This window comes from Belonocnema kinseyi, chromosome 3 (genome assembly GCF_010883055.1).
Source record: "Belonocnema kinseyi isolate 2016_QV_RU_SX_M_011 chromosome 3, B_treatae_v1, whole genome shotgun sequence".
Classification (NCBI taxonomy): domain Eukaryota; kingdom Metazoa; phylum Arthropoda; class Insecta; order Hymenoptera; family Cynipidae; genus Belonocnema; species Belonocnema kinseyi.
Window position 1 is genome coordinate 33,638,702 of NC_046659.1, and position 8,047 is coordinate 33,646,748.

The window sequence follows — 8,047 nt, forward strand, 5'->3', positions numbered from 1 at the left end:
ATTTTAAACAAAGTTGTTAAATTTTCAACCAATCAGATGAATTTTCGACCAAGAAAATTAATGATCTACAAAAAAAGACAAATCTTAAACAAAATACATGAACTTTCAACGAAATTATTTAATTTTAAAAACAAAAAGAGTATTTCCACGCAAAAATTATGATTTTAATTTTTAACAATATAGTTGCATTTACAACAGAATGACTTTACAACCAAAAAATATTTATAGTTGATAATTCAACCGAAAAATATAATTTTTAATCAAAAAGTATAAATTTTCCATAAAACAATTTAATTTCTACAAAGAAAGACGAATTTTTCACAAAACACATGATTTCTTAACAAAAGATGGTATTGATTAATTGTCAGTTTCAAAAACGTATTTTCAACGGAAGAGATGAACCTTCAAATAAAAAAAAATAAATAAAAGTTTTAAAAAAGTAGTTAAACTTTTGATAGAAGAGAGGACTTTTTTGTACAAAATTCGCGAACACTGTTCCTACTAACATTGTACAAAGGTTGGTAATTCTAAAAGAAGTATCCAGAGCTGAAACCTTAACCTCCAACTGTGCTGTCTGCCGGGTAAGGTCATCATTGGCTAGAGACCGCACTCTAAGGACCAGTGTTTTATGAAGTATCTTGCGTAAATTCCCCGTTCTTGGTTACCTTCTAGGATATAAGAAGAAGGAGTGAATGACGTACACGTTCTAGTTGCGTTATGATTGGTTACTTTAAGGAACCTTGAACGTTGCTTCTGGAGCCTACAACTTCTCCCATATTTAAATATTAAGATTGAGCCTCATAATGTACTTTCTTATTAATTTATTTACAGATTTCCACTCTGTTAAAAAATATATTTATATATAATTTATTTATAATCAGGATGACGACTTAAGCGGAAAACCGGGAAAGACCAAGAAATGATCGGGACAGAACTCGGAAATGACCAGCAATTGAATCAAATCCTGAAAATTTACTTCTGATCGAAGCAAAATTCAAGCTTTAATTATTTTACAAATTTTTGTTAATTTAGAAAAGTAATTTTTACTTTACCCACGGTTTCAGGACATATGAGTGAAAATAATTATCGTTTTTATTTTAAGACAGGGAGCTTTTGTAAACAAATATAATTTCACTTGGGACTGTAATTTTTTTAAAGGATTAAGACTGGGAATTAGAAGAAAGGAGTTTGAAAAATCCCTGTTGCAAGTCAAAATTTGTCACAATTTAAAAGCTCCTTCTTCCGAAGTATAAAAAAGATAGTGCTTTGAGTAGTTTTTACTGTAGAAGTCGTATTTTGTAAACGGAATATTTCTATATTAAAATATAATTTTTTTTACATTTTTAAAAAGAATTTACCCTGTTAAAAAAAATCAACTACATGCGGTTAAAAGCTGAACTCTTTTGTTCAAAAATAATTTTGTTGTTAGAAGATGCATAATTTTAATTAAAAGTTCACCTCTTTTAAAAAATGTGAATAGTTTGTTAAGAACCAATTTTTGAATTAAAAATGTAACTATTCCAGTAGAAAATTTAATTATTGTCGGTGGAAACTTAATCTTTACTAGTTTAAAATTTAACAATTTGGATTTAAATTTGTCTTTTGAAATTGCTTATTTCGTTGACAATTCACGTACGTTGTTAAAAAATAGACTTTTTTGGTAGAATATCGAATTTTTTGGTAGAAAATGAGTTTTTTTTCAAAGTTAATCTCTTTATTTAAAAACTATTCTTTTTTGTTTAAAATCCAAGCATTCCAATAAAATGTCCATCATTTTAGATGAAAATTCATCGTTTAGGTTGGAAATAAATTTAGTCCATTAAAAAAAACACGTTTGTTGAAAACTGATTTTTTCAAATTGAAGATTCACTATTTCGATAAAAATTCATTTCTTTGGTTAAAAAATGAGCTATTTTCTGTTGCAGTTTGACGTACAACCCGGAGCTACACATTTTGATCCCATGATTCCGCACTTACCGATACTTACCGATTTTCCAATGCATAACAATTTAAAAACAGGCCTACCTGATCGGAGTGCCATCTATTGGATTTACTTGAACTACGATACCTCTTCGAAAGCTTAATGAGTAGAAAGAGTGGGGGCGATGCATAGACATGGGTAAAACGCTGATTTACCTAGCGTTAATGGAAGTAAGAAGGAGATGAAACCCTGCAATATGACCGTGATACCCAAATTTTATTTAGATTTCCGCAGGTTTTTCGGAAAATAATCGAGCATTCTATAAAATTAAACGTGATCCTGAAGGATTGTCTGTCCATGGAAGACATTAGAAAGATTACACAGAAAGAGCTATTGCTTTTGAGTTTTTTTATGACGTCAAACTTTCCAGGAGATCAATAAATATTTAATATTTTTTGGAAGGTCTAACGTGTGATCTCGATAAGTTTTCTAGTTCCGGAGAAATCCGATCGAATGTTCTGTAAGGTTCCATCTACGAAGGGAAATTGCTTGCATGTAATTTCTAGAACCGTCCATATGTGATTTATATCTAAATTGTGGAAAGATCAATTGATTCTAGGTTCTGTAAGAATACAGGTTCTCTTTAGCAAACTTTCTGAAAGCATTGATATTTGATGTAATCTTTACCCACTTACGAGAAAGAACAATCAAAGTTTGTAGATATTTCGATACAGGTTATCTCGAAGGCAATCGTGCCTTACAGAAGTTTCGATCGTTCTTTCTCGAACAGAGGTAAAGATTGCAATCAAGAGGTCTTCGCAGTATATAAGGCTGTGGAACTGATCATCAACAACATTTATGGTTGTGCTAGAGATCCTCAAGGGAGAGCTGCTACACGGGTTACATCAAATCTAATTGACGCCGCTGTACCGGACTTACTTAAACTTTTATGAGTTTTGATTGGCATGAGTTGGCGCTATTTTAAAATCACAATTTTATTTTCAAGAGAGTTTAACACAGAATGGAAACAGCACCCATCTCATGAATATTATAAATTATTGGGAAGGTTAGTTATTAAGGTTAGGAAAAAATAATAATTACTTTGAAACACATATACTTAAAAAATTTCATAAATAAAAGAATTAATAAAAAATAACACTGTTCAAACTTTTCGCGCCCCATGAAAATATCAAAGTTCCGGTACAACGGCGACTATTGGAAGGGGAAACGTGTTTTAACTCTCCCTAGAGGATCTATAGATTCTGCATTAGTGTTCTATGAAACATACGAATGAGCACAACATTTCAGTGGCATATAAGATAGGGCAGTAAGTTTCTGTTGTACATGTAGGTGCGTAGTCCACTTCTACAACATTTAGTGTTTAGTCTTGTGAAGTAGACTTATAATGCACATATGTATACGCAGTTATTCACTTTAATGGTACACAAGACTGCGCAGTGGTGTTTTACAGTACATTGAGCTGTGCAGTGCGCCTTTAAAATGCTATAGGTTGCACATTAGACTTGTAAATGTGCAGTAGGCTGCTATAACGCATGTGGCTGCGGAATTCAGTTTGGTGGTGGACAAGGCTGCATAATGGACTTCTATAATACTTATAGATGCGATGTAGCGTTTTACAGTACATAGAGCTGTGTGCCTCCCTATTAAAAATGCATAATAGGTTATCAATAGAAGTAAAAATTTACCTATAGGTTATCAATAGAAGTAAAAATGCCTAATAGGTCATCAATAGAAACTGTTTAAAACCATATAGGATGCAGATAGCTTTCTATGTGGTTTTACGTAGTTCTTAAGAGCTTTTTTATTTAAATATGGTTTCTAATGGCTTGTATTCGGCAATTATACGGCTACTGGGACCGAAATTAACTTGAATTTATTTTCCTAATAGGCTTCATTAGGTACTGATGAGCTTTTAAAACACGACTGGGAATATTACAAAGTACAAGGTGCTTCTCTATGTGGCTCTATGAGGTTTTTAATGGTCAAATGGAATTCTATTCGTCAAATAAAAATTCGAAGATCTGCATTGAAAGTGGCCCTAAAAGGAATCTAATAGGTTCTGCTTTCTTACGAATGCCTAAAGTTTAAAATTGCTGTTATAAGAGGTTTTATTAGGATTTGTGATGGTAACTCGACATTGAATTACGCGAATATTAAAACTCAAAATAATGGTTTATAAAGTTGATCTATGAAGCACCTTTTAGGTTCTTCTTTCTCGCGAACTGCACAAGTAAAAGTTGCTTCTCTAAGAGGTTCTCTTAGGAATTTGAATGGAAACTCGGATTAAAATTAATCGGACAGTAAAACTCAAAATAATGTTTTCAAAGTGACTCTACGAGATACTTATTAGGTACTGCTTTCTAACGAATAAAACAAGTTTAAAATTGCTGTTCTAAGAGTTCCTATTAGGATTTCTTATGCCAAATCCTAATCAAATCAACTTCACAAGTCACTTCGGACCAGATAAATACCAGTCAGAAAACAAGTAGAAATCCACTTAGGTGCCACTCAGGACCCAATAATTAATGGATAACAAATTCCACATAAACACACATTAGAGCCTAGTGAGATCCACAGCAGAAGTTCTTACGCTCTAAATAGATGGCAAATAGAAACCGAAAACAAAATCCGTTTAGATGCCATTTAGGACCCGATAAGTAATGCGTTGCGAGTACCGAGTACACAGCACATCAGATCCTAATCGAAGCCACTTCACAAGTTACTGCTGACCAGATAAATACCAGTCAGAAACCTCATAGACACCCACTTAGTTGCCACTATGGACCCAGTAGTTAAGGTATAATGAATCCAAATACAAACACATTAGATCCTAATCAGACCCACATTAAAAGTTCCTGTGCACCAAATAGATGGCAATTAGAAACCGAATAGAAAATCCATTTAGATTCCACTCAGGAGCCGCTATGTAATGAATTGCGAGTACCGAATAAACAGCACATCCGATGCTAACCGAAGCCAATATGCAATTTACTACAAACCAGATAAAAACCAGATAGAAACCGAATAGAAAAATCATTTAAGACCCACTTAGGAGCCAATAGTTAATGCATTACAAATACCAAATAAACAAGTATTAGAGCCTAATGAGATCCACATTGAAAGTTCCTCCGCTCAAAATAGATGGCAATTAGAAACCGAATAGAAATCCGTTTAGATGCCATTTAGGATCCGATATGTAATGAAATGCGAGTACCGAATAAACAGCACATCCGATGCTAATCGAAGCCATTTTGCAAGCTACTACCAACCAGATAAAAACTAGTTAGAAACCGAATAGAAAAATCAATTAAGATCTGTCATGCTTAATTATACTTAAACTTAAAAAGAAAAAAATCACCGAGATGCAAACTTTTAAAAATTTCATTTTTTCTGAAAAAATATAAAACATTTGGTGCTTTAAAAATTTGAAAAGAATTTTTCTTAAAGATCGATTTAATTTAAAATCATTTAAGTACGTTTAACAATCATATATAACAAATCGAGCTTACAAATCCTTTTTTCCTAATTTCTAAAGTATGGGATGAATGCCGTCAAGCATTTATGGTTCGATTCTCGGTGCTTGCGGATATTTTAATAAACTGCGTTTGTCTTTAGTTATTAGTAATGAGTTTCTCTAGACAAGTTTAACAATTAATTTAGTTTTAGAATAACGTGCACCGTATAGTTAAGAAGAATCGACTGTCAATAAAAATACGAGAAAACGTAGGAGAGTTTGTCAGAGGCTTCAGAAAGGTGTACAATCTTTAGATTTAACTTTTGCAAATAAAATGTATTTTAAATTTGGATTAATATTTTCCTTCTTTGAATCAAAAATTTCGCGTAATAGATTATGGCAATGTGCTAGTTGAACTTTTTTACTATTTTAACATAGCATCACATTTCAGAATTTAAAGCATGATCAATTTTTGAATAATTTAAAAATATTTTATTTGAATCAACATTGATTCGAAAATATTTTTTTTTCTCAGTGTGTGAGGGAACAAATAGAAAAACGATTTGGTTCCACTTAGGTTCCAAGAAGTAGTGCATTGCGAGTATCTAATACACGACACATCAGATCCTTATCATATCCAGTTCAAAAGTTTCTAGAAACCGAAAAGAAAGCCATATAGAATGGGAGTACAAATGCCGCTTTTAAAAGTAGTAGACCTAATAGAAGGCACACATATTAGGTTTCTATATGGATTCTATTCGGCATTTTTACTAGGGCTAGGATGAAAGGACTCACTGAAAAGACGACTCTGTGAATTGCGTATCTGTAATTTGCAGATTCACGAAGTTAAAACTGAATCAGTTTGCGACTATGTGGATCGGTAATTTTCTCAAACAGTCATGAATCTGTCATGTATTGTAAAGGCTTTTGTGGTATATAAGTTAGTCCAAAAAATAATAACGACTGAAAGTCTTTAAAAAACGAATCGGTGGCAATCTGGAATTCCAGTGACAGATGCGCAATTCAGAAGCCTTCCAAACTCATTTAACATGAACTAAATGCAGGTAAATCAGTGACAGAGATTGAAATACTTAACAGGAGAAAAAATAATTTGCTTACGTGTTGTAAAGATAAGTATTTTAAGGCTAGTTAACCAGGTGAACGATCAAAATGTATTTGCGATCTCTATTTTCTGTATGGCTTTATAAATGAGATTAAAGGATAATGATTATAAAACGAAAATTAGAAAAAAATTTTATTTCATATAAACACAAAATATACCCTTTTAATCAATTTAATTTATTCGAGATAGTTTAAGCTAAATGTAATGAGTGCCAAGAGTGTGGAATTTGAATTTAACCTAACGGCGTTTCTAGAATCCAGCGTTGAAAAGAACGATAGTGAGCAATATTTTGGGTTTTGAATTCAACCCAACGATGATTTAACGACGTTAAAAATGTCACAATTCTACTAGGCAGGAATACTGCTATTTGGGTTTCCAACTCAACCACAATCCTGATACCATACTTGGTTTAAACTTTACAAAACTTGGAAACGGTGTACTTCTTCTTTATGGCCAGACCAGATAGTGGTTACGTAGGTATGGCCAAATCCATACGGCCAACTGAATTGATCATTTTATGATTTGATACTACATTTCCCCTACTCTGCTTACATTCTAGAAAGAATAATATTGAAGTATCTGTTAGGTTCGTGTGCATGTAGGGCTCTCTTTTGCATCAAATTTCTAGATACATCGAAATTAAATCTATGATCTCTCTACCTAAATTATAGAACTATACGAATGCTTTGTAGTATTTTACAATAAATAGAGATGTCCATTGCATTCATATGTTACATACGGCTGTGTGGTGGTGGTGGCGGAGGTGTTGGGGATTAAGGTTTTTGAATAAAGGGATAAAACAAAGATATTTTGATGCTAGAGTACAGAATGTAAGGTTGCTTCTCAACTAGTCATAACTATGGTGATTTTTATTAACGTTCAACAACCTTATTTCTATAACGAGAAATGTAGCGAAAGCAGTTCATCAGTATTGATTCAGCTTTAGTTACATCAGCATTGATTTCACGAAGCAGATGGATACTTTACTTCAATACGTTACAACGAGTAATGCGATACGGGGCAAGCATCGAATGCTAAAAAAGAAGTAAATCTTATAATGAAAGTGTGTTGAGTAAAAAGTTTAAGCCTGTAGTGACGCCACTGCAAAATCTAGTAAACATTACTAATGATTCTACTAATGAAAAAGTTAACCAAGTGCTGCCTGAATCAAAGTCCGAAATTAAACCAACATCGTTTCAAATAACCGATAATGTATACAAATTATTACCTGAAGAAATCGAAAAAGAGGATGATAATGAGAATGCATCAGTTATTAGATAAAGCAATGGTCGACGGGAGCACTGCAACAGAGCCTGCTAATAATCACACAGCCACACAAAAAAAGTGTGCATATCTGGTAACAAGACACACGTATTCCTATGGAATTTGGGGCACTGAATTCAAATTCGGTATCAAAAATCACCCATCACGTCATGGTTGAGCCATAACCTCAAAAAATGAAGAAAAATCATGCACTGAGGCAAATAAATTTCAAAATTATGCCAGTGATGAAAATTTTCACTTCAAA